The sequence below is a fragment of the Corvus kubaryi genome, unplaced genomic scaffold, assembly GCF_017639235.1.
Source record: "Corvus kubaryi isolate FWS band 111438036 unplaced genomic scaffold, C.kubaryi_AGA036_p1.0 37308, whole genome shotgun sequence".
Classification (NCBI taxonomy): domain Eukaryota; kingdom Metazoa; phylum Chordata; class Aves; order Passeriformes; family Corvidae; genus Corvus; species Corvus kubaryi.
In genome coordinates, this window is record NW_024581096.1 from 12,208,206 (window position 1) to 12,229,930 (window position 21,725).

At 40.1% G+C, this 21,725-nt stretch overlaps 1 protein-coding gene across 14 annotated transcripts in view; it reads left to right on the forward strand.

Moving 5' to 3' along the window:
* PRLR (prolactin receptor) overlaps positions 1–21,725 on the forward strand; it is a 155,295-nt gene that overhangs the window by 104,414 nt on the left and 29,156 nt on the right. For 2 of the 14 annotated variants that reach the window (XM_042028514.1, XM_042028515.1), the window contains exon 7: positions 17,985–18,027. The exons of 11 other annotated variants lie outside the window; for them this stretch is intronic. The gene's annotated coding sequence lies outside the window, so the exon portion shown is untranslated. Of the gene's footprint in view, positions 1–15,721; positions 17,141–17,984; positions 18,028–21,725 lie in introns of those variants that run through there. One more of the 14 variants, XM_042028523.1, reaches the window with a different exon arrangement.

The window sequence follows — 21,725 nt, forward strand, 5'->3', positions numbered from 1 at the left end:
GAACTCCAGGATCATCAAGTCCAACCATACAAAAAAGTGTACCAGGAATAGAGCACGTATCTCCCCCTTATATGCCAGTCTCCTTGAGCTCTTGCCTAACAAGCTGGAGACCTCTTCTCTCTGGACAGCATTCACAGCAGGAGCTGCAGGCGGGACTTGATCTATGCCTGTGCCCACCTGCTGAGCCTCTGTTCCCTGCCTTTGCTGCAGCTCTTCCTCCTACGTGCACAACCTGTAACACAGTGGAATAAAATCAGTACTTGGGATCTGAAGTCGACAAAATTTTTGGGCAAGTGAAAACAAACCTAATTCATATCTCTTCCTTTTCAGGACTGTATAAGATATGCCTTATCAGGCAACAAAAGCTATTTGTTTCATCACTGTATAAGTAGTTGTTATTTTAATTGGAGCTCAGTTACCTATCTTTCTGTGTATGTTCATAGATAAACATATCTTCATCTAAGATCAGATATCCTGATCTTGCATCACAGCAATCTTAATAATAAGTATTTTATAATAAGTATTTTACGTAAGATCCTTATTTTTCCTGGTAGTCTAATAAGAGTATCAGTATATTTGAGCAGAATAGAAGAGGATGACTTTTTAAATAATTACCTGGAATGTCTAGAATCATGCATATCATATTTATGTATTTATCAATACACACATATTGTGTAAGTCCTAGTTCATCCCTTATTTCTAGTCTTGCTTAAATAAAACCATTGTTAACAGGATCCTGGTGTTTCCACGGATTTTGGGAACATGAGGTATCCAGTGACTTAAGTACTTTGTCTCTAATGATACCACCTTTTTTTTCCTCTTAGCAGCTTGCCCATGGCTTGTTCATATTTTCTGTGTGCCAGCTCTCTGTATAGGAAAAAAAAATGCTTGAAGTTTCACATATCATGGTAATAAAAATGAAATATATTATAGCAAGTTTGTTCATAGGTATTTTATGTGGTTTCAGGATCACTTGTTTGGCAAACATCTAGATTCAGAAAGAAAGAGTTCCTGCACTAAGACAGTATTTCTCTGCATAATCTTCAGTGATTTTTTGAGGAAAAAATAGATTAAGCTGAATGGATCAATGCTTTTGTGACCCAGTCCCATATTTGCTGCATAAAACCTAAAACAGTAATTTGAAAATTTGAAACCCCCAACAATTATCACCTCTAGTATCTGTCATTTTTTCAACAGAACATTTTTCAGTTCTGTGCTTTAGGCAACAGTCTTCTTTTCTCTTGTGGGAAGGGCTGAAGTTTCCATCTACAGTGCAGAATTCTGGGCTGCTGAGATTTACCTTTTAATGTCATTTTTTTAGGCTACAATCAATCTCAGTTCTTAGTGTCATGTATACCTTTTTATCTACATCTACCTTCTACATGTCTTTTCTAACTAACTTTCTTGCTTCTTTTCCCCATAACTTCCTTAATTTGATCTGCTGTTTTGCTTTCAGTATTGTCTGCATGGTCTCTTTTAGCCTATTGGGTGTTGGGATAACCAAGACAAGCTGGTGGTTTCTTCTGGTTCTTACCTGGTTGATGCACATTATCCTGTGATGGAGCAGGGCTGCTTGCTTTCCTGTAAGGCAGCTCAGATTGGTGAGAGCAGGCATGCTACAGCAGGGATTACTGTAACATGCATATATCAAACCAGGAGTCCCGTGGAAAGGAAATATATATGGACAGATTCCTGGTAGATGTTTCAGAGATGTTTATTTCTCCAGCCGCATGGCCAGGGCTCTGCTCAGGAACTCCCCCAGTCACAGGACCGAGGGTCCTTGCCCACACAGGGGAACACAAACCAACCAATGGGAACGAGGCTGACCAGGGACTCAGGAAACCCCCTGCCTCCCCTCAGGGCCCCTCTCCCGGGGCTACATGGCAGGGGAGGAGACCCCAATATCTCACCTGTTTTATTTTAATAAAAGGAGAATGAAAATGACTGGATAAACATAACAAGAACGGTTTCAAGACAAAACAAGCCATCCTCTTGAGTCCTTAAATGTCCAAACAGATTCTGTGGAACATCTTAGGGCTGACAGAAGGGAGACAGGACTCTCTGAGCATGCTTTGTGGGGAAACTGAGGCAGGAGAGGGTTTAATTTCTTCCCTCCCCCTTTTCATTCCCCCCTCGGCATTGGAGAGGAATTGTAGGGAAAGGGAATTGTATAGGGAAGCCATGGGGTGAAAAACGGATTAGGAATAAACTGGGGATGGGGTAAACTTAGGAAAGGGTTCATATTGGGTATAGGGTAAAAGGGGAAAGTAGGTTGTGGGTAGGGAAGTTGCTGGGATGGATGTTGTTTATAATTTTGTGCATAACGGCTGCCTTTGACTGGAATACCTCCAGGCCCAGTAACATTTGCTGCTTGTAAACCCTTCTTTCCTTGCACTATATCAAATTGTACAACTTCCCCATCTCCTACACTTTGCAGGTAATTTTTAGGGTTATTCCTTTTAATGGCAGTTCTATGGATGAATAAATCTTCCCCTGTATCATCTCGTGTTATAAATCCATAGTTGCTTTTTACATTGTACCATTTCACAGTTCCTGTGACTTTCGTGGCTACAACTTCTCCTATCACGTGCTTGCATGTTCGTCGTGGCTGCTTGTCCCACGTGGCTGCTGCCTCCCCTGTTCCAATGTCTCGGCCGGGCCCCCATGCTGTGGCTGCTCCGTGCCCTCCGAGCGGTGCTGCTCTGGCGCGTGTCTGGGCTCTGCGGGGCCCCGCGTTGCCATCGCCGCTGGCTCCGTGCCCTGTGAGCGGTTCCACTCCGCAAACTCCACGCTGCTTTGAGTGCGGCCCCGTTCCGGCTCGGTGCTGCGCTGCGCAGCTTCTCGTGTCGCTGTGGAAACCGCCGCTTCTCCCTCTGCAGGGCTCTCCGAGCCGTGTGCTCAGAGCGGGCTGCCACGCCGATGCCCGGTTCCTGGCTGCTCGTGGCCCACGGCACCTGCAGCGCCTGCGGCATCGCTCCCTCACTCGCGGCCGCGTGGCCGGGGACCCCGAGACAAGGATGGGGTCCGCGATAAGATGCGCGCTCCTGAGGGGGCCGGGCGCATCCAGCACAGGCACCTCCGCTGGCACGGCTGCAGTCATGTCCTCCTGGGATGGCGGCCACGCAGCCTCGGCCACGGGATTAGTATGATCCTCTGCTTTAGGGGTAATGGGACCATACAAATGCTCCTCAAGAGCTTCACTGATTACAAGGGATGCACGGAGAGCTTCTATCGCTAGTCCATGTTCTGTTTGATCCCTTACCTTATCCCAGATCTTGTCCCAAAAACACCCATGACAAGTTCCAGGAGGTTCAATATCAAAAAGTAAGTCTCGAGAAATATAGGAGAAACTTTTGAAAAGCCAGTTAAAAAAATGTTCTAGATCTCCTGGTTCCAATACTTTTTTGTTTTGTTGTTCAAGGATTCCTTTAACTTCTAGATACATTTTTTTTCTGTGGCTCAGAGAGCCACATTTCCCACGATTCTTCCATAGTCCAGAGAGACTATCCAAACCAAGATGAGAAGAGAGAGATCTAGAGTGGTTTTTACTCATGAATTTTCTGTCCTTAGGGATCGGTGTCCTGCCGGCAATTCCCCACCATTTGCTACAGCGGGGATTACTGTAACACGCATATATCAAACCAGGAGTCCCGTGGAAAAGAAATATATATGGACAGATTCTTGGTAGATGTTTCAGAGATGTTTATTTCTCCAGCCGCATGGCCGGGGCTCTGCTCAGGAACTCCCCCAGTCACAGGACCGAGGGTCCTTGCCCACACAGGGGAACACAAACCAACCAGTCGGGAATGAGGCTGACCAGGGACTCAGGACACCCCCTGCCTCCCCTTAGGGCCCCTCTCCCAGGGCTGCATGGCAGGGGGAGGAGACCCCAACACAGGCAGACAAATGTTTTGTAGCTGAGCAGGGTTTTGGTGCTTCTGTATAGAGTAACAGAGTGAAAGAAAATACTTTTTTTGTTACCTTATGGCTGCAGAATTTATCGCAGATTTGCTTTACAGAGCTGATGTACATATATCTGAGGGCTTCCTTTCTGTGTAAATCATTAACAGAACTGTGTGTGTGGTCAGTATTCAGCTTATGGTTTAAGTAAATAGTGCTTACTTTTATCTAGGGCATGTGGATAGAACAAAGCATAACACTGTTGAAGGTTTGAATTCATCAATGCCTCCTCTCTAGTTGCAAAAATGACGCCTGGAATTTTATCTTTTATGCATACAGTAGTGGTTCAAAATACAAAGACTCCTTTTCCTCACAGAAAAATCCAGCTACTGAAAACAGTTTCTGCATATAATCTGCTTAAACTAAGCTTCTTCTCCGACTTCCCCCTCTTCTCCTGGAGTCAGTGCACTCAGGCCCTTTATTTTCTTGAAGAGCGTTTAAACACCTTGTCCTCACCATTGAGGATTATTCAGCCCTGCTGCAGTTACTCACAAATCCCCTCCCTGACCTGTGGCTCTACTCTTTTGTGCTATCCTGTGTCAGGATTATTGTTACTGTTCTTTCCATCAAATACATTTAGGTCAATAAACTTTGTCTTTCATTTCTTTCCGTAGCATAAAAAACATTTAAAGGAAAAGTTAATATTTCATCTTGCTGGGACAGGCAGTGAAGGCTTAAATCTATAATCTGAGTTTTGTGATATTCAGGTTTATTTCCTTTGTAGAGGTTTTGGTGAAAGACTCAGTGTCATCATTGTTGGCTTCCAAGAATACTTTCATCAACAGTTATTTCTTCTACAGGTTCTTCCAAACTCCTCCTTATTGGTGATTTTCTGCTTGATCCTTCTCAGCTTGTAAGGCGTTAGCTATAGGAATGCATCTCAACCTGAGGTTTGAAAAATAATGTGTAAAAATGCAAAGTTACACAAATTATTTTCGTCAGCAGCTCATTTAAGAATATTATGCTGTGCAAAAACAGTTTGCATGAGTTCACTCTAATTCTTAAAAATCTAACTGTACATCATCTTAAAAACAGAATGCAAAAGGTGGAAAAAACGCCTGTGAAAGGAAAGATTGTGTTTTTACTTCCTGTATCATTTTTTGAGCAGGAAAAAATACATACAGTATTAAAATAAAAAAATACCTACAGTCATAAAAGCTTTGATACTGAAATAACCTTCCAAGTTTCATTTTCAGCTGTACTCAATGTATTTCCCTCACTGTGCCATCATAGAACATGGAAATAATGGTAATTTCTGTACAGTTGATGACGTGTGAGAGGAGTTGTGAAGCTTTTGTGAAATTTGGCAGGGAAAATTGTAAGCCGTATTGACATGTTTTATTTTTGTATTGGAATTACCTCCGTGGAGTTGAAACCAGCTGTTTACTATAAGAGATGTACGATTTCTCCACTTATTTATATCAGTAGCTCCTTATTTATCTGAATAAGGGGAAGCATCTGAACAATTAGACCAGCTGATGCAATAAGTGGCTTTTCAGAAAATACAGAGTGGGAAAATGCAACCAGAGAATGGAAAGAACAAGTACATAGTTACTGACATTCAAAAATAGGGAAGGTAGATATTTCAAGAGAGGAATCCCAAGAGTTTTATATATTCGTTTATTTATTGTGATGAAGGGGACACTTTAAGAACTTGCTTTCAGGTTTTCATTTCAGTTTTTTATGCACAAAAAATAGGGAGATTAATATTTAAAATCAGTTTAATCACTGAAAGTGCTACTGGAGCTCTGCTGGATTATAGTATTAGAAATTTTCTAAGCCCATTTCCAGACTTATTGCATATAAACAGCGTGGTTTTATTTAAAATGAAGATGTTAACTTTTCCTATAACCTAGAATACATTCTGAGTCAGAATGGAACTTGTTTAGTTTTTCCCAAGTATTCACAAGGTACTTATATACTCATGTTTTGTGAGGAAAAGGGCATTGCACTCCCCATACAAACACAAAAATCAGCAGCACTTGCAAGGCTTATGCAACACAACCAAAACCAAAAAGAAAAAAAAGAAAAAAAAAAGAAGTGGGAAAACATATGAGAATTTCAAAACCTTACTGTATTTTCTGTTGCTGAGTGAGGGCAAGGTGTTGTCTTTTCTTTACACATCAGCCTTAATTGTACCTATCCTTGAAGAAGTAACATCAGCCTCTTGCTACAGTGAAGAGAATCATGGGTGTGCCCCCAGGGCCGTGGGGAGGTATCTCTAGCCTTAGGATCTTAGAGGTTAAGAACAATGAACTGATAATTAGTTGTTGATATAACTGCATTCATTTCAATAGTTGTAAACCTGACCATTTGTTGTCAGTGATGTTATTGAATAGGCAAACGGTCTTTCTCTAACAGGCCAGTTGGCCACGTGGCATCTCCCCTAACAGGAGACAGTGACATTAACAGGAATGCACTAGAGCTGGGAACATGCAGGTCTCATGAAAATGACAGAGAAAAAATCATTGCTACCTATGCTAAACTTTTTCATCTATAACAACAGGCAGCTGCATCAGGCCAAGCTCCCTCTAGTCTTGCCGATTTCAGAATTACTTTTTCCCCAAGCACAAAATGTTCTTGAACTGTTTCTTCTGCACACAAAGTTTGAATAGGTTTTGGTTTAGCAGTGGGTTGGCTTTTTTTTTTTTTTTTTTTTTTTTTTTTTTTTTTGGTGCTGTCTGTTCTTGTGCAGTTTATGGAGTGTTTATCCCAAACTGGCTAGGGAAGGCTGATAATATTAAAACAGTCAAAATATATAGTCCTTTCCTGAGCCTATGAAAAAATCCCTGATTTAAAGGCTGTTTCATTATCAGCTATTTGTCCAGAGTGTCTGAGAGCCTACAGGCTGACTCACAGTCTTTGCTGAACCCCTGGTACTGCTTATCCTCCCTACTGACACCACCCAGTTTATTTGCAACAAAGTGGATTTCTAACTGCCTCCATACACAGACGATATGAACAGAGGGAAGTCAAAATGCACAGTGTAACAAGGCTAATAGTTCAGTGTCAATATATGACTTGGTAATTATCTCACACATTACTGCTTTTAGTATTTTTGGGGGGGGTTAGATCTGTTTGCTGTCCATAGTTGACAGTTCTATGGAAGTTGATGAAATTTCTTTTCTTTAATAAAACTTATTCCAGAAAAATTAAACAAAGTTATCATTTCAAGTTAAGACTGTTTTGGAGAAACAGCAGTAGCTCATTAGAATTCATTTTCATCATCTATTTCAATTTCATTTCCTTTTATAGATATATTGATATTCTTATTAGGCTGGTGCTGGCATACCCTTTTTCATGTAGGTCAAGTGCTTTCTTCTTTTTTCCTTGATTGTTCTGTGACTGAATGAATTGCACTTTTTGTTTCACACTTTTCATTTGCTTCCAAGATGGAGAAAGAGCAACAAATGTCATAGAATTAATATGTAATTACTGTATCACAAAGACAGCCTAAAAGGCAGATAAGTTCTCCAAGAAAGTAAAGGGTTTGGATTACAATGAGAAAGTGACAATAGGATGGTGGAGCTGTAAACAGAAGGGAAAAATACAGGCCTCCATTTTGATGGCAGTCTTCCAGTACCTGCAGGGAAGCCACTGGGAGGATGAGGGCAGGCTCTTGCTGCAGTGCATGGTAGGAGGACAAAAGACAACAGGCATATGTTGAAACAAGAGAAGTTCTAACTGAGTATCAGGTACTGCTTGTTCACCCTAAAGACAGTCAGGCAGTGGAACATGTTGCCTCAGAGATGTTGTGCAGTACCCATCCTTTGAGATTTTCACTCTGTGAATAGATAAACCCAGAGCAGCATGTTCTGGTCTCGTGGGTAAGTGCCTTCAGCAGAGGATGGATTAGAGATCCTCCAGCATGAATTATTTTTTAGTTCTGTGGTCTTGTGCTGTTCTGCTAAACCTTAATAGGCCCCATGAAATTTAGGTGACACTGCTGTATCTTTCTACTGCTTTTGTTTTCCATTTTTGGTGCATTTTTTTTACAATCTGCTTCCATACAGACACATGGTCTTTTTCTGTGTTCAGCATTTCCTGAATCAAGTTATTCCTGTATGCATGTCCTGCACAGTTACCTCTGCTTTTTTAGTCCTTCGTTAGCAGTGCTCTCAGTAAGATGTAGCTTGTACTTAACTGATCTTTTCAGTCTTGGCAATAAGATTTGCCTGTCATATCTAACTTAGTGTGATTTAACATATGCAGGAGAATATATGGATGTCACTCTTCCTAATCTTGCAGGTTTGTTTACTCAAACATTTAAGCTGCAAATGTTCACAGGATTTCATGGAGTTCTAAACAAACATGTACTTGGTTTTCCACATTCCACATTAAACAGCTGTTGTAAGTCTAGAGTTAAGGTCACCTAGCTTTTTTGACTTTCTTATTTGTGTTCAGGCAAACAGTATTGATTGCTCTTCAAGAACATTTTTAGAACATTTCTTTTGAAAGGAAAGTTAAACAAATACATGCTTCTGCATGTCTAATTTGACAAACAGAAATAGTTGGCTAATTTCAGTCTACCAGGATGGCGACACCACAAGTCCTTGTATGCAAACTTTCGATGTTTAGTATGCAGCTTGTGAAACACCGATTAATTGCAAAGTATTTGATTTCTCTCTTTAAAAAGATTGCAAAGGTAAGTAATTTTGTCCTTTTTCCCCTAGCACAGTGTTCTCTTTCTCAGCCTCCCGTCCCTTCTGCATGCTCACATGTACAGACACACATGACAGGAGACAGTTCTCCTTTCACCTTTGTCTTCCACAATTCTACTACTGCGTGTCCTCTCTCTTCTTTCTCTGCAGGAGTCTGTTCTTGATCCTCTTTCATTCTCCCTCCACATCTTATTCTGCATTTCATCTGAACAGATAACTCCATCTGTGTTCCCTGTAGTAATTGCAATGAATCTACATCTCCAAACCTTTCCTTCTGACTTTTCTCCAAACAAAACTACTGGCCTGTCTCTTGACATTTCTTTGTGAATTTGTCATCAGCAGAGCAAGCTAGAAAAGGCTCAAGGACAGTTCCTAATCAGTCACACAAACCTCTTTTATTTTATGCTCTTCCTTAACTTTTGCAGCAGTCTCAACCACCCTCCCAGTTAAGCAGCAAGTAATGTTTCACATCTGCATTCAGATTCAGGCTATCTTGCACATTCTTTTGTATTACTATTCTAAAGTAATGTGTTTCCTTCCCTCAGATCTCTTCATGTATTTTACATTAAGCCGCCACTTTAAAATAAAGAGAAAATTTGAGCAAGGATCAAGCAAACCTCATTCCTTCCCATACAAGCACCTTAAACATGAATCTGTAGTTAAAGTCTGTCCTGGTTATGTTTTTCTGTCACTTTAGCTCTTGCATTTGCAGCCAGAATGGAAACAAAAGGACTAGAGAACAGTTTTAGCATATTTTACTATATGCCATAAGAAATAAGATATTTGTGACTGATTTTCCTAGAATGAGATGATAATTTAACCTATGCCTTCTGATTTCAGGCAAATAATGAAAAAAGTCCATTCATATCCAAGTGAGACAATAATTTGTAGTTCACATGATTTTAAAGGCCTACGCCCTCTTTGCTCTGGTGGCAACATATAAAAAGAGAACTGCATGATCAGAGGGAACAGAAACACTGTTACAGACTTACCAGAAAAATAAAATTAAACTTAAAAATAATGACCGAAGATTTGGAACATGGAACTGCTATTGGTTTACTAAGGAAGAGAGGCTAACTGATCTCACAATCCATAGGCCCATTCCTTCAAATACTTTATTATACTGTTGCCCAGTACAAATCTTCTATAAAAGTAGGTAAAATTCCCAAAGCTAATACAAATAAATCCTTTTTTCTGAAAATTGTCAAATGAATGGAACAGAGATACTCTAATTACTGTTTCTGCTGATGTGAAAGATTGTACAGAATTTGTTTAATATGGGGGTCTTTTTGGCAAAATCCTTTAAGACTGTCAGCATATGCATGCTGGCCATTTAAGCCAAGTTGTGTAGAAGGCACCCATTGGCGTAAGTTTATCTCCAGCCCAGCCATAGCCTTTCAGTCTCTTGCCCAGTGAAGTATAACAGAGGATATCAGGAAGAAGGAAGCTAGTGTTGAAGTGGCAAGGTGAAATAATTTCTTAGAAAATCAGGCTTTTTTAGTTCCACTGCATGGAAAAACATGTTTTTTCTTCCAGGCTGGTCTCAGCTTTAATCATGTGTTATTGACGCGTTTCAGAGCTTAACTTCTGTTGAGTCAGTATTGCAAAACTGTTACTAAGAAAGCTTTTGTTCTCACAAAATTACAGACTTACTATATTCAAGGGCACAAAGTGTTATCAGTGGCCAAGAAATGTTCAGTGCAGCTGAGGGTGTAAGGGATAAGCAATGTCCAAGCCACTCATCATACCCTGCCACCATCAACAAAGGCCAACACCACTGTGTAGAATGGAATTATTTGAAAACAATTTTGTTTCATACCAGCTGTCTGTGATTCAAACCTCATCTCCTGGCATGAGAAGAGGGATGGTACATTAATCATTACAAAAACCAGAATGAGTATTTTCTTCCTCTATGCTGCCATGGTAGAGCTGGCAGAGAGCCCATTTCCTCAATTCACAATGTCCTTAGTCAGTGTATTGGTTTCCTGTGAGAAGGGTTTCGTAGCAGGGGATGAGAGGGGTGGCTTCTGTGAGAAGCTGCCAGAAGCTTCTCCCACATCTGACAGAGCCAATGCTGGATGGATCCAAGATGGACCCACCAGCGGCCAAGACTGAGCCCACCAGCAACAGTGGCAGCACCTCTGGGATAAAAACTGCTGCACACCCACAGAGGGGAGAGAGGAGTGAGAATGTGTGAGAGGAACAGCTCTGCAGACACAAGGTCAGTGAAGGAGGGGCAGGAGCTCTCCAGGTGCAGGAGCAGAGATTGCCCTGCAGCCCCTGGTGCAGCCCCTGGTGAGGCAGCTGTGCCCCGGCAGCCCTTGGAGATCCATGGGGGACCAGAGATCCACCTGCAGCCCGGGAAGGACCCCACACTGGAGCAGGGGGATGCCATCAAAGGAGGCTGTGACCCCGTGGGAAGCCTGTGCTGGAGCAGGCTCCTGGTAGGACCTGTGGCCCATGGAGGGAAGAGCCCACACTGGAGCAGGTTTGCTGGCAGGACTTGTGAGCCCACAAGGGACTCATGTCGGAGCAGCCTTCCTGAGGGACTGTGGAGGGGACCTGTGCTGGAGCAGTTCACGGAGAACTGCAGCCCATGGGAAAGACTCATGCTGGGTAGGAGAAGTTTGTGGAGGACTGTTTCCCATGGGAGAGACCCCACACTGGAGGAGGGGAAGAGTCTGAGGAGTCTTTCCCATGTGATGAACTGACCACAGTCCCCATTCCCCATCTGCCTACTCTGCAGGGGGGGAAAAGTAGAGAAACTGAGAGTGAAGCTGAGCCAGAGTAGAAGGGAGGGGCTGGGGCAAAGTGCTTTAAGATTTGCCTTAATTTCTCATTATCCTACTCTGAATTGATTGTTAATATATTAAACTCATTTCCCTAAGTCAAGTCTGTTTTGCCTGTGGCAGTAATTGGTGAGTGATCTCTTCCTGACTTTATCTGGACCCAGGAGTCTTTCCTTGTATTTTCTCTCCCCTGACCAGCCAAGCAGAGGAGTGACAGAGCAGCTTTGGCGGGCACCTGGCATCCAGCCAGGGCCAACCCACCACAGTCAGGTACTCCACACAGACATCATAACCTAGTACTATTTTGATCATAAAAGTAGGGGGCTGTGCTGGGTTTTAGTGTCAAACATAATTGTGTAAGCAAAGCTGCAGGAAAAACCAATCTGCATATTCTGTAGATGCTATAAAGAGCAAAGAATCATGTTCCCCAGCAGTAAGATGTGTGCTGTCAATCTAGGATTTTTATAAAGTGATTATCATTAAGACATTCTGGGATAGTTTCATTGCAATCAGTGAAAATGACACTCAAATAGAAATGCCAGGCATGTAGTTCTTGTTAGGGGTTACCAACCTGAATGTTAATGGAGGGAGAGAAAAAAATACCAAGAAATGACAAAGCTTTTATTTTCCATGCAGTTAGCCAAACACAAACAGATGATCTTTCTGAAGAATGACAGTTTGTTCCCAGGTTGAGAATTTATATGACTTATTTAATGGTTTGGCTGTAAAGTTAAAAATAAAGTGGTTTGTAAAGGAATTCAGTCATTGGCTGATGCCATTGTTATGAGCAGATTTCCTCTAAAAAAGGAATCAGATTTTGACTAATGGAAAAAGATCATATAAAAGTAAATAGGAGATTCAGGATTAGAACCAGAATTTTTTGAACCTCAGTGCCAGTTCTTATATATATATACAAGTGGAAAATGAGCATTGCAAAGCTCTAAAGCAAAGTTCTTCTCAGAGCTGGCCTCACTCTCTCTCCCTTTCTCACTCAATGGAATTAGCTGTATATTTCAGTTGTATTTTTCTAGTATTGTCCTGAAAGGTTAGACAGCCTCAGGTTAAAGCACCTGGAGTTCTATCTGGGGCTCCCTAGTAGAAAAAAAACCATGGGCATCCTGCAGTAAGCCCAGAAAAGGATGTCTAAGATAATAAAGAGATGGAATTGTTCCACCAGGAAACAGAAGTTTCAGGGGAACTTCATCAATGGGTGAATGGGGAAGGTATATTGATGCCTTATGCAGCAGCAGCAGCACCTGTCTGAACTAAGACTCTGGTTTCAAAGGTTTTGAACCCATGAAAGTTCCTACCAATTTCACTTGCAGACTATCTGCAGAATTGCAAATCATTTTAACATTTGCTGTCTGTATTTCTGCACAGGTTTTTAACACAGTTGTTGATACTATCAGTGCAGCAGTGCATCCTACTGGTAGTTTACATCTCCATTTGATGCGTTTACCCCATAATTTGTAGTATTTGCCCTGTCATGGTACCAAAAGAACAAATAATTTCCCGTTCCTTTTAGTTTCTAGTAAAGAATTGTTTCTATATATTTAATTCACTGAGTGGCAAAAATGCATGAATTCAGTGACAAAAAACTGATTTCATGTTAAAGTGTATACTAATGAATTTAATTCCATAGCAAAACAGACATTGAGAACCTGCTACTAAGCCTTCTAATTCCTGAGAATTAGAAGAATAAAGGGTCATACTTTGTATAGCAGTGTGGTTGTTACTGTGTACTTGTTGACTTGGAGATTTGCTGCTTGTCTGTAGTGTTGTATACACATAATTGTGAAACTCTTCTAGATACACACAGGTTAAAAAAGTGAGGACTATTGCTCACGTCAGAGGTTTTGAGACCTGGAAAAGGGTCCATACCTTTTCCTTTTCTATGCATACGTCAGTGGTTTCAAGTACCTGTTTCACCTTCCAAAGAATGAATTTTGTTTATGTGATTAAAGAGTTGATCAGTGAGAGTGGGAAACTGAAATAGTGGAGCAGATTTTGAAATGCAGAGTGCATCAACAGCTTGCAGAACCACTGTTCTTTTTCACCTCTGGAGGAGGAATGTTGCAGAAATCTCTGTTAAAAGCACTGTCCCCTTGATTTCTCTTTCATATCAAAGACTAAGTGGTCTGTGAGCAGTGGCTAAATGTTGCTGTGTTTATGCAACCTTCGAAAGCTGGGTTCTATTTCTTATCTGGATAGGGCAACATACCATTCTGACTGCACTTACAGCTTCTCAAAGGGCAGCAACATATCCATACATGAGGTTAGTGACTATGTGTTCAGATCTGTATGCCTGTATCTGACTCTCAATCTGTGTAATTTTGGATGACTGCATCCAGAGGAGTTTACACTGTGGTCCAGAATGGAGAACAGAGGTAGGCTGTAGGCTTCTGAAGCAGTTTAAGAACACCACAGAGGTGGCTGCTGAACTGAAATTATTCTTATGTGTTTGTTGCTCAGCAGCATTTAACTCTGAAGAAGAATTGATCCATATTATTGAACAGCTAATAATTTTTGTACCAATCAACATACTATATAGAGCATAGCTATGCAAATGTCTAAATGTAGATGGGGCTCTGAAAGTGAAGTAAAAACCAGCTTTAAGAAAGCTGAGTTTAAAAAGCAGAAAAATGGTATTTACAACCCAATGGAATTCCATTACTCAGTCGGTCTACATATTTCTAAAATGTGTGTTTACATGTAAAGATTTCAAAGTGTCTCAATTACCTGTCCGTACTGCCTGCAACAGATTTGCCCTCTTAAGGTTCTATTGCTATTTGTGCCTTGAAAGACCATCCTGAGCCAACCTTCAAAGCCTGTTCTTCATCCAGACAGCAACTTTGCAAGCTGAGTCCCCTACTCTGTCTCAGCTGCATCTGGGACAAAACTCTGGCACAAGGAAAATTTTTCTTCTATGCGCTTTGGTGGCTGTTTCTTAGAGCCTTAGTATTTTCTGGGAGCTCAAGTCCACAGAAGAGCAACAGAGTCAGTGAAGGATCTAGAGAGTAAGTCTTGTGAGGAGTGTCTGAGGAAGCTGGGGATGTTTATCCTGGAGAAAAAGCTCAGGGGGACCTTACCACTCTCTACAACTCCGTGAAAGAAGAGTTTGGCCAAGTGAAGGTCAGCCTCTTCTCCCAGGCAGCAAGTGACAGGACAAGGCAAAATTGTCTCAAGTTGTGCCGGGGGAGGTCCAGGATGGATATCAGGAAGAATTTCTTCATGGGAAGAGTTGTCAAGCATTGGAACAGGCTGTTCAGGGAGGTGATGGGGTCACTGTCCCTGGAGTTTCTTACTAAATGACTGGACATGGTGCTCAGTGCCATGGTCTGGTTGACAAGGTGGAAATCAGTCACAGGTTGGACTCAAGGATCTCAGAAATCTTTTCTGATCTGTTTTGCTCTATGTGCTGGTGTACATCACACAAGACAATTGACAGCCTTGTCAGAGGTGTAACCATTTGCAGGATGCACAAATTTCAAGTGGAAGCAGACCTTAAGGGAGATAGAAACCTGAGCTGTTTGGGTCAAGGTTTCTACCATGCTGTCTTGGGATGACTTTATGATGCTGCATCCCCTATTGTCTGCCTTATGCCAGACATGAGTTCTGTGCCTTTAAAGCTAGGTTCAGGAGAGGGGGAGAAGGCAGTGGAATTCTTTCGGCAGCCTATCCCAAACCGAGACACATGCCCAGTTAAAAAAAATAATCTGAATTGAACTTGAAATACTGGTGCCAGGATTTTAACAGTGTCAGATCATATATTCAACATATTCTCAATGTGGCAAATCAAAGATTAAATTAAAGGAAGGATTTAAAACATGGTTGTGTTAATCTTCAGAGATTTTGCCCTTTAAGTGATATAAAATATGCTGTCACCTAGGGCATGCAGCCATGCAGATTCAGACATATGAACATAAAGGCATCACTGAAAAAGTAACTTGAAAAAATGCAGGTAACAGTAATGGCAAAAGGGTGGATCCAAGTTTCAACAGAAATCACTTTTATATCAACGGAAAAGGTCAGCATTTATGCAAGCAAGGGTTTAAAAGCCTTGCTGTTACTACCTAAAGTAATACCCACAGTTACAGCATTTTTCCTCCTGCCATTTCATAAATGTCATCATAAGGTTTTTATTCCAGGGATTGTGGAAGAAATATAGTGGATTACACACAAAATGAATATTTTTATCATTTGAAATACGACTGGGTAACTGGGTGCCTACAAAAACCTAACGATTATGTTGGAATATGAAACAAAATGGGTTGATGGTAATTATAGAGGCTGATAATCGATTTCTAGTGATCTAAATTACCATGTTTAAAATTATATTTTAATTCTTACTAAAGACTCCTAGTTTGCTGCAATGTAACATGAAGTGCATACTACAGAGGGCAAGCATGAATCTGTCTGATGCTTATTCTTTGATCCCTTGTAGATATTAAGTACTTCTAAAATAAACGTCATTGCTATTTCAGATTTATTAACTTCAAATTTAGAAGAGGGGCATAATGATTCTGTGAGATAGCCTTTGCAGGACTAAAACATGCAGATCTGACATTTCAGATGCTTGGGCATTAAAAAAGCTAATCTTTGTCTACCCGCAGTGATTGAAACTTTTAAATTTTGGTTTCAGTTTCATTTAGGTGAAAATCAGATGGTTTCTCTTCCAATTAGCTCTGAAAGGATCACTCCAATACCCCTGCCCCACCTTCCCCTTTGGCCCCTAAATTGATTGTGGTTTTATAACCTTGAATAAGCACGCCATTTCAAAGCCACAGGATGCCAGTGTTGACTCCAGTGTTCCTAGGTTAAGTCATTACACAGTGTAATAAGGCCTATAAAACTTGTACTTACTTTACACACCATAGGTCCAGTCTGAGACTTTGTGCAGAGAGGAAATTTCACAGCCACTGAAGCTGTACAATATGCAGTGAATCAAAAACTTTTGTTGAAAAAACAGGTGTAGCCTGATGCATTGATACACGCTCTAGCCAAAATTTCTTCATTTCATTCTTTTTTTCACCAAATAGCAGAAGGGTACTGAAGAGAAGTGATAAAATAGATTTTACTCTGGCGTAGAACATATTTTTTAATCCTTGAAATATTTTCTTCTCCAAACTGTTAATTAGCTATTTCTTCATTTTTTAACCAATAAATGTGCAAACTCCACAGAGGAGCAGGACAAGCTTCTACAATCATGTTAATCTAGTTGGACACATATTTTGTTGCAGCAGAGGTAAGACAGAAGTATTCTTTTGTCTAAAATGAAGCACTATCCATAGTCTGAAACCTAACATCCCATAGGTAGTTGACCTATTTGTGAAGCTATTTATTTCCTTTGTTGCAAAATGAAGCACTTTTTCTTGCAAAATAATTTTTTTCAATTAGATTCTTGACACGTTAATTTATGGTTAGAGACACAAATACTACCATTTGTCAGTAGGAGACACAGTGCTGTCATTGCAGTTCCTAAGGAGCTGAGCAAACGAGTTAATGAATGAATGGGTTAATGAATGAATTCATTAATATATTTACCTTTAACCTCCAGAGATTGCAGTGTTAGTCTTTATTCTGTAAACAAGTACATAAAAATCTCCCAGTCTGCAACCTCAGGGTCATTTCCTCATACTTCAAAACCAAGGAAAAGCTTAAACCACAATTCACCGTAGCTGAGAATCTCCAAAGCTTAGCAACCTGAGTTGAAGACGAGGAGTAGAGCAGGTTAGTGCTGTACTTCACTCAGTTTATATATTCATCGTGAAGAAATCATGAGGGAGATTTGTACTCCTGATCAAAGGGTGAATCCAATTCCTTCAGAATGCATATTGCAGCTCTTAGGAACGTCAGCATTCTTCCACTGCTAAAGTTATTTTTCTTTGTCTGGAAGACAACAATCTGTGTAGAACTTAACAGGGTTGTGATAGAGCAGTATTGTAGAAAATGTAGAAAATGTAGAAAAGCTCACAGTAGCTTGAACATCTGACTTTCTGTAATAAGACTCCCCTCATGAGGACGCTGTGTGTTTTCTACTGATATTAGAGATAAATGCCACCTATCTAAACTCCTGTAGAGAATAATTTGTTTATAAAATTTGTTGAACACATGTCTACTCAGGAGTTAGGTACCTGAGGAAATCTATAAAATGCCACCAAGATTAGAGCTAGGCATGATAAAGATACCTCTCTGCATATCCACATATTTCAGTATTAAAGGGGGTATAATACTTTAAGAGTGCCAAAAGATAATTATTTTAAGTTCAGTGCACTGAAGGCTGAAGGTTTACTATTGTTGTGTTCCCATTATTGTCAGAAATTTCACTCGAATAATTGGTTTTAGATTTACCAGGATAACGTTGTTTCATTCCTTTAGCCAACCAATGTGCCACTTATCTGTACATGGCATCAGTGGTGGTCTTTAGCATGCAACCACAAAGCTCATTTATCAACAAGTTTGAAGCTTAGGGAATATACTTGAGAAATATTCATGCTCATAAATAATAGGACATTGAGTGGTTTTTATCAGTTTGATTGGAGTAGTAATTTTTGGTAATTGTGTTCTTTTACAGAATAACTCTGCAGTTACTTGAATAATTCAAGTGTAAGCATACAGTAAGTACTCATAAAAATACAAAGAAACAGTTACTTTTACAACCTCATACTGAGGATCTCCTGAAAAAAAGAACACTGAAACACAAAACGATTGTTTTTCTCTGCTCCCACTGATACTGTTAATTGCTGAGCATATTTGTGATTGAAGAAGAAAATTCGCTCCCCTGCAGCCAGGCTCTTTCTCGTAGAGTCTTATCACAGTCATAAAGCTTTGAAGAGAGACTCCAGATCCAGACTCAGCCAAAATGGGCTGTCTCACTACAAGGGAATAAAGAAACTGCTCTACAGCTAGGGTCACAACTTTGTTTAACATTGCTTCACTGATGCTTGCAGGTACTAGGATGCAGGAGATGCTTCACCTCCACCCAACCCCACAGCCTGAGTTCATCAAGAAAAGGCTGTTGGGGGTTGGCATCCAGTGGAAGGAGCTTAGCAACTCACACAGGATCATGCAATACATGCAAAATTACAACTTCGTCTGACCTTCTACTGCCCAGTCCCAACAGATTATTTGATCTTTCCCATTTCTGTGTCACTCCTCATTGTCTTATTCCCACTAACCTCTCACAGTTTTCTCCATTACTGTGTTCCCTTTACTACATTCAAAGTCCTGTTCCTTTGCTTTCTCTAAAGTTTTCATAATTTCTGTCTCTCTGCAATAAATCTCCTCACCTCTACACCAGCATCTTCCCCCAGAAATGTCAAAATAGCAAGATTTTCATGCCATTGCATTACTCATTGAAATTCTGTGTATAATTAAAAATTATCAGAAGTTTTTCATCATAGCATGATTTTATTGGAAAATCGGGAAAAAATGAAAATATTTAATTAGATTTCAGAAAATGTTCTACTGGAAAATTTCAAAACAAAATGCTTTATGTTGATATTTGCTGATACTTGTTCATTTTAGAATTTTGAAAATTTGCATGCATTGGCTTTGGTTGAAAAAGAGTTTGTGACATTCTGAAATGAATTTTCCGAAAGTGATACTTCATAGGCAGTTTCCAATTTATGGGATATTTTGAAAATATTTTACCAATAAAATAATCTTTAGTCTCAAACCAAAAGTATGCAAATTTTGACCTGCTTTTTATATCCCTTTCTTCTACACTGTATTATTAATTTGCTACTTACATTTTCAGTTCTTAAGAGCAGGAACTCTTCTTTGTGCAGTACCTAAGATGGCAGGATTCTGTCTTTGTTCTCAGGACCATCACAATAAATATGATTCGAATAATGATTGTTTGCTGTAGAAATACTTGGATGAGAGTCATTGGTCTGGTTACTGCAGAAGATTAAGGTTTGCTCTATCATAAGTCTTTTCAAACAGTGATATGATGAAGCCAGTGCTTGTGGCACTGTTGCGACTTTGGTAGAGAACACATTTTACATCAGTCACATTATGTAGGGACACACCACTGTTCATAATATCACTTCCTGGTGAAGGAAGTAATGAAAGCAGAATAAAATTTGCTGAAAGGATAGAATTGTATGTTTGATGTAGTACCAAGTAGTAGAAGATTCTATTTAGCCAACCTTGAATCAAACAGTGTTCCCAGCATGCAAACTCTCAAAAAGATTTCTGTCCTCTCTAAAGCAGGAATAATTTATTGAGCTCTATCTTTAAACTGCATTTCACCTTATGTTGTGGTTGAGTAACTGCAAACACTATTTCTGCCATATTCAGGTGCACATTATTGATGCCCTTTTAAATATGCACATTCAAAAAAAAAAAAACCATTTATGGCCCTCAATTAAACCTGTTGCTCTCTAATGGCATAATGTCTAGCTCCCAAATAACTTCATGGTATTTTTATTGCTCTTGTTAGCTTTACTGAAATGGAACCAAAGAATACCTTGGTAACTAAGTAATATGTCTTCCCACCTTGTCTCTGGGAGATACAGACCATTCTTAATCTTAGCTGGAAAATACTCTGTTTTGTTTCAAATTGTTTACAGAGAGATTTTGTTAGAAATAGTATGATGAAGTTAGTGATTTCATAGTTACCTAATGTATAAGCAGGTTTTTTGGCTCTGGCAGATAAGTTGCCCATTGAAGTTCATCCAAATTCTTTCTTCACAGAATAGTGTGGAGTGGGTGGCAGAGAGCAGGTGGTTAAACAAAGTAGAGGTCTTTTGGTAAAACATTGCACATCAGTGTGCTAGAGTCAGCTCAATCAGGTACCCCATAGCTGTGAGGCTGCTGTAGGTCTGTATCTTCAGTTTCTGACTGTAGCAAAGCTGAGCATCTGCTCCCAGTGGGTGGGTACATGGACACAAAACCCACACAGAGGCCACGCACATCAACAAAGCCCTAACATATAGATCTACATATGTATGTGTGGATTTGTGCATAAAGAAATGGATTGCTCTAGTAACTGCTTTTAGATGTTTAGCTGACCTAGTAGCTGGTCCCAGCTGTAGGGGAGCTGCATTCGAACCTGGAGGTTTGCAGTCTCTTCCTTCACTGGCTAATCCAGTGGAAAGTTCAGTGGCATCCAAAAGTATGACTCAGAGCAGTCTTCCCAGATGGGAGACAGAAATAGGGTTTAATGAGCGTACAGGTAGACTGCACAGTGATCCAGCACACACTTCAGTCTGATAAGCCACCAGTTTATACTGAATACCTTATTCCCCTTATTTTTCATTGTTGTTTCTCCCCAGTCCACTTTGGATCTTTCCTTTTCTCTCCAAAACCTTTCCTCCCACTGCATCCCTTAATGAGTATTCTACCTCTTTCAGTCAATGAGTCACGGGGGGGAAGGGCATTAGTTTGGTGGGCTACACACGAGGACAGTGGTCTGACTCTGCTTTGGTAGTTAGGTGTAGCTCATTCCCAGCACCCTATTTTCACTGATAAGGCTGCCAGAGTTCCTCCCCCAGCCCTTTCAGTTTTTATCTGATCATATCCTGGCCTATGCAGATGTTGATTAGCCTTTAATTGAGTAGCCTAGCACAGTCTACAAGTAAATTTAAACTGCATCCAAAGCTCATTGCTACAAAATTTTGTTTGAAATAGATAAAGGAAAGCAAGTACAATATTTTACCACTGTCTCTATTGTTCTCAATGTTTAAGTGTATTTACTTAGAGTGTCAGTGTCTACAGTAGCTAATACAAAGAGTGACCTTTTTTCCTCTTTATGTTTTAGGAATAAAGTAGTGATACTTTTGGTAATATATTATTCCTGGATTTTTTTTTTTCAATTTATCAAGTAATCTGACATTCATGAAAGAGAGTCATAAAAAGCTTCCTCACATACATGAATCCTCTGGGTAGAAAATTCAGTTTTATACTTTATGACTATGCTATATAACAAAAATACTTAAAATTACTGCAAGAAGATAATGGCTGTGGAGTTCATCTTGGTAGTTGGTAGAGATGAATGTACGTCATATTTCAAGTTCTAATGTAAATTCTAGCTTTCAGTCTCTAAAATTTTACTCTTTAGAAATTATTATTTTCTTTTCTGCAAGAGACTTCTGTAAAAATAAATCCTGAAATTATGGCTAAACATACAAACCACCAGGGAAGAAAATGGAATATTCAGGAGATATGAGACTGGTAGAGAAAGATAACTACTGTTAGCTAAATCATTGGCTTTGTTTTAGTGGGAAAACAAAGGCAGTAGCAGTGGTATAAAGAAAAGAAAAGAAAAGAAAAGAAAAGAAAAGAAAAGAAAAGAAAAGAAAAGAAAAGA